The sequence below is a fragment of the Marmota marmota genome, unplaced genomic scaffold (genome assembly GCF_001458135.2).
Source record: "Marmota marmota marmota unplaced genomic scaffold, marMar, whole genome shotgun sequence".
In the NCBI taxonomy this organism is placed as follows: domain Eukaryota; kingdom Metazoa; phylum Chordata; class Mammalia; order Rodentia; family Sciuridae; genus Marmota; species Marmota marmota.
This window is the reverse complement of record NW_025999960.1, coordinates 19,428,855-19,434,182: the sequence shown is the minus strand read 5'-3', so window position 1 is coordinate 19,434,182 and position 5,328 is coordinate 19,428,855. Positions and strand designations below refer to the sequence as shown.

The following is a 5,328-nucleotide window of genomic DNA, read 5'->3' as shown; positions in this document are numbered from 1 at the left end:
CTTCATTGACCCCCCCCCCCACTCTCATCCAAGGCTGCTGGATTATAATCCCTTTAAAACTTGATTTGGGTTGCCTCTTTCTCTCTTGGATGCAAACTTTACTTCTTACTCTAAATATTGTTTTTGTTGTTAAAAATTCTGAAGTGTGGATGCAGAAAGCTTGTTCTGCTGGAGGTTTGAAACCTGAACTTCTTTGTTAGGAGAAGGACTTTTAAAGGAGCCTAAATGTTGCTTGAAAAGATCTAAAAATTAGTCTGGCCTTAGTTTACCGAGTACTCCCTGGCCCAATGCTCCCAGGATTGTGGAATGGAAAGGAAACTGGAAACACTTTTAGAGTTTGATGAGGATATCTTAAGGTGTCCTACTCTATTCTTGGCTGCTGACCTGCCCTACTAGGGCAGGCACCTAGGACCAAAAAAGGCAGATGCTGGAAAAAGCTAAGGATAAAGGGAGAATTTCATGTACCACAGAAGGTAATCCTAGGTTCCCTCCTGGGTTAGAGTCAGAAAATGTATGGGGACCTGGACGGGTAACAGCTTGTCAAACTCTGCTCCTTCACAAGGAGGGAGCTCCCAGAAAGCTCTAAGACATGCATTTTAGTGAACTAAAGAGCAGAAGAAAATGACGGGGTTGATGGAGATTTTATAAGGTTCTCCCCTTTCCCCCCAGAATTTTAAAGAAATGGGAGAGGAAAGGGCAGAGGAATGGAGGGAAGATCTTTATTCTATTCCTGGAACCATAGCCAAGCTGGGGAGCCCTTGGCTCCTCCAGAGAAGCCTCTGTGAAAAGGAGCTGTGCAGATTTCCCTCTCTGACCCAGACACGGCAGATCATCACCATTATTAACCTCAATAATAACAAGAACATCTTCCTTCACAAAACAGAGCTCTCTGTGTGCTTTATTTTCTCTTCTTCCAGGAACTGTTCTTCTCTTTCCCTTCCCAAAGGGGTCCAGTTTCCTTATCCCGAAATTTCCCCTTTAGCCCACTGGCCTCCCTCTGGCCTCACACCGGCCTCCAAATCTGGCCCATACATCAGAGTTAATCCAAAGAAACACCTTGAATCCCGGGATGGTGGGATCAAGGTCAAAGAAAATTTAAGTGCCTGAAACTAGGGTGCTACCTCCCTCCGTCCCCTCAAACCCAGAGGCAGCATCTTGGTGCCAATCTGGGTTTTCAGACAAACTTGCCTCGGCAAATTCGTGGCACCAGTGGGATCTGGGGAGCAGCCTTCAACTGCAACTGTGCATCTCAAGCCCGTGAGAATGGGGAAGCCGGAGAAGAAGCTATCCGCGACTTGAGGATCTGCTTGGGAGAGGGCACAGTCTCTGCTCTTCCCAGTCAAGCAGGAATCAATAGCGATCTGCTACAAACTTCCCCGCAGCCGATCAGCGCGCTCCAGCTGGGCGGCAGACATCCCCACGCCGCTCGCTCGCCTCGGCCCGCACTTTGGCCGCCTGCACCGGGAACCCAGGACCCCAGCCTCGGGCCTCGCCCCCTCCCTATTTTAATTACGTGATTGATTTTCGGTTGGGCCGCTTCAGGACGCCTCTGCCTCCGACTATTTAAATCTTTGGGCTCCCTTTTTTTTTTTTTGTATTTCCAAGTCCTCCAGACCGGGTGTAATTCAGAGACTGCCCGCCCCTGGGGCGAGCGGCGGGCTCGCACGGTGCGGCCTGGGTCGGGGTCCTCGCGGCGGCCTCGCCCTGCAGCCCTACCCTCCACGAAGTGGCCTGGCCACGTTGTTAGGCGCGGCCAGGTCTGCAGCCGCCCCACGGCGCGCTACTCTGATAACTGTAGTCTTACCCATTCGCCTTTCTGAATTATTTTGTGCTCCATTATGTTCTGATAGAAAAAAAAAAAATAATGCTCCCGGTTTGGGTTATCATTTCGTGCCTGGCCTCAGAGCTGGGCTGTCTGCATTTTTGTCGTCACTCGAATAAAATGTGTACCATATAGTCTGCGTTAAGATCTACAGAAGCAAGAACGCCTGACTCCAATCCCTAAAGGAACTCGGGTTCCTTTCCCTAAACACCTGGGCTTCACCCTGGCGGGTGATAAACGCCAAGAGAAGCAAATTCGGCCACAACTTCAGGTTACTAAGCACCAGTGGGACCGCAGAGCTGGCGATCCTGGCCGCGGTCCTTAACCGGCACTGCGCGGCGGCTGGATTTGATTTCCACTTCATGGCCCCAGAGAGAGGCCCCCACACCCTGGCTGCCCCATCGGGCATAGGACAGCAGCCTCCAGGGGTACAGGAACAAGCGGTTCAGCCCTCTCCACCGAGGGGACTGAAGGTGAGGCAAGGAAGGAGAAAGGGGGATTTAAATGTAGAGAAGAGTAGATTTAGGGTGGGGAGAGGAAGGGGAAGACAAGAATATAGAACAGGAGCCCTTTCTCCCCCTGAAGCTGACCTTTTTCCCTTTCTCTCATCCAGGAGAAACTCTTTGCCCCTACCAAACTGCTTCTTTCCCTCTTACTATTTCATTTATGTACAACTAATAAACACTTCTCTGCTTATTTTACCATGTCCTGTTCATTCTTTGATCCTTTCTCATGAGGTAACAATGAGCTGCCAGTAGCAGTCTTTAATGTATGTGTGTATGTATGTGATATATATGTGCATGTATATATGTTTTTATACATTATTTATATACATATAAATATATATTTATTCTCCCCTAGGGGAGAGGGGGAGTGTTTGGAATGTTTTTCTCACTGCAGAAGTTCAATGAGGCTCAAGTTGGCCGCAACCTTTTCCCAATCCCCTGACTTACAACACCCAAATTCCTGCCCCCCAATCCCTTCCCCCACATCAATGTTGCTGGGTAAATAAGAGTCCGCCTGCCTGGCTATTAGGATTCTGGAGACGTTGGCATCTGTAGCAATCATTAGTCAAAGCCGCAGAAGCCAAAGGAGCCGAGGAGTTGGACAGAAAAAATCTTGGAAATGATATACAGGAGCCACCGAGGCATCAATCCCCACCGATAAAGAGCACGACTGCTGGGGGCCCGCTTAATTGGGCTTGAGACACCAAGAACAACTGGAGAGGGGGCACCTATGGTTTGTACAATGACCCTGGCATCATTTGGGTACCCTACAAAAATAGGTGGGACTTACCCTTTCCTCCAAATTTCAAAAACCCCTGTTAGGGTGGCGGGGTGAGGGAAGGAGATCTATATGCCCCTCACCCTGGGACCCATTAGGAACTGCACTGGAGGGCTCTCCACTTTCCTCTTTGCCCCTTCTCTTTAGTGGCTGCCTTTGCAGGTTCTGCAAGCTGGGGAACATGGCTTGGGACCTCCAACTACAGAGACAGCCTGGAGAGAGGCAGTTATCTCTAGAGTGGGTTTCAGGGGGGCAGATAACAGTTGAACTAGAATTGGAGTTAGCCTTAATGATAGTGATAGAATCACTTGTTTTAATAGGCAAAACATCCAAAATATATTCATTCCCCACCCCCACTCACCTGACATCTTTATAGATCAAGAGAGACAGAGACTGAAATGCAGTAAGTGTAAGTTCTTCTAGAGAGAGATCTACACCTACACCCAGATATGTGCATTATGGAACTATCTCTAAACATATATTCAAACATTTTAAGTTTGCAGAAAAACTGCAATAACTATAAAGTTCTCCAAATATGTAGCTTCAATATATAGCTATTTTATGGGCTAGGACCCTTGAATAAGTCTAGATAAAATTTCAAAATAAAGATTGAACAACACATACATAGTTCTTTCCAACTTAGAAAAAACCACCAAATATTCATTTAGATGTTTAGAGAGAGCTATACCAATACATCCTATCATATAAACCAACATTTATAGGAAGAGTGGTAATGTTCAAAGAGGAATCCAACAGAGGACTATGTTCACTATGGATGTATGCATCTAAAGATGAGTAGGTCTGCATTTAAATGTGGAGCAGAAAGGGATGTGAAGCATACATCCTGATACAGACATAGAACAATCTATAAGTGCATTTTCATGTATACAATTATAGGAGTGCTCAGATCTCTACAGAGACGCATGTATTTGCTGGTGTACTAGGAATTGGGAGGATTCCCTGGTGTTTGTGGGTTTAGGGTGTCCCAGCCCATACTTCTCTGGGGAGTGGTTCAGAGAAAATGGAGCCTTCTCAAGTACTAAGGGGACCTAGGAACTCATAAAATTTATGGTTTCCTGCATATAGGAGCATTTTACTGGCAATAGATATGAGCCCTGATGCCTGCCCATACCCCCCAACACACAAAGGGTCCTGATCTGATGTAGACCACACTTAAGAGCAGGATTATTCAATTCTTTTTCCTTTAGTTCCCTAGCCCATGGATGAGAATGGGTAGGGACTTGTGGAGGTTGGGATATCTTTGGTAGGGGAAGGCTCATTATAATTACAAAATAGAGCCATCTGGGTAATATATATTTTGTATGGAGACAGCTTGGTAGAGAGATATGTGAGAAGACTGTGGGCTTACACACACACACACACACACACACACCCCTCTTAATTACATGAAACACAGTCACAGACTTCAAATAGTTTCCTCCATTCCTACAATAATGGATGAGGTCTCTATATTCCTCATTCTTATCTCTTTCATAGTTCCCAGGAGTTCTTTCTCTTCCACACCCAAGATCCCTACTTGTCAAGAAGCTGCTTTAAGGCTAGGAAAAGGGGTTACAGGGAGACAGCAGCCCCAAAAGAGTTAGCCCATAGGAGTCATGGTATTTGCAGATAGGCTCTGAAGTCTTTTGCCTTCAAACTTAGTTCCTTTGTGATTAAAGTTTGAGGGACAGAGATCTGTACTGGCAAAAGAAGAACCAAGGTTGCACAATTTCTACATCTGGAACATTGGAGGAGGGGATCACCAGCTGGCCCTGTTCTTATTGGAAGCAGAGGATTTGGAGGACTATGAACATTTTTTTTCCCCACTCTGGTTTACTAGGGAAGGGAAACAAGGAGGAGCCTCAGGTGGGCTTGGGGACTTGCAATCCAATCTAGTTAGCCAACTTGGGGAAAGTGATTTACAAAGCAAAAACTAAGATGCTACTTCCTGAGAAGTCACCAGATCAAAACAGCCTCCTCTAGGTGTTTATGACCCCATCTCTACTCCCAACAGGAAAATCACCCTCAATAAAACCTTGGCCCACGCCCCTATTCTCCACCCAAGGGAGGAGGGGGAGACACAATCTGAAATGAGGGACCTGACCTTTATTCCCTTTAAAACACACACACTCACACACACACACACACACACAAACTTTTCAGCCAGAAAGTTTGACTGTTTTAAAGAAGTTTTTTTTTTTTTTTTTTTTTTTTTTTTTTTA

The 5,328-nt window shown here is 46.3% G+C and overlaps 1 protein-coding gene across 1 annotated transcript in view; it reads right to left on the bottom strand.

Moving 5' to 3' along the window:
* Hoxc4 (homeobox C4) overlaps window positions 1-5,328 on the bottom strand; it is a 62,137-nt gene that overhangs the window by 7,009 nt on the left and 49,800 nt on the right. The gene's annotated exons all lie outside the window — the stretch shown is intronic.